We start from the raw sequence: 303 nt of genomic DNA, 5'->3' as shown, positions 1-303 counted from the left end.
AGTGGCAACAAATAAACCCCAGAACTTCCATAAAACAAACACAGTAAAATTATTGGGCTCCTCAAATTTTAAACCTATTTGATAATTTGATTTAAGTACCATTTGTGTCCATCATGCATTTAAACATATTTTTAACTGATTTCAGAGAAGGGAAGAAAACGAGAGAGAGAGAAACATCAATGATGAGAAAGGATCACTGGTAGGTGCTTCCTGTCCCTCCCCTCTCCCTGGGAATTGATCCTGCAGCCCATGTATGTGCCCTGACCAGGAATAGAAGCATAAGCCGATGCTCAATCACTGAAC

This window comes from Myotis davidii, unplaced genomic scaffold (assembly GCF_000327345.1).
Source record: "Myotis davidii unplaced genomic scaffold, ASM32734v1 scaffold718, whole genome shotgun sequence".
Taxonomy (NCBI): Eukaryota; Metazoa; Chordata; class Mammalia; order Chiroptera; family Vespertilionidae; genus Myotis; species Myotis davidii.
Note: the sequence above shows the minus strand (reverse complement) of the source record.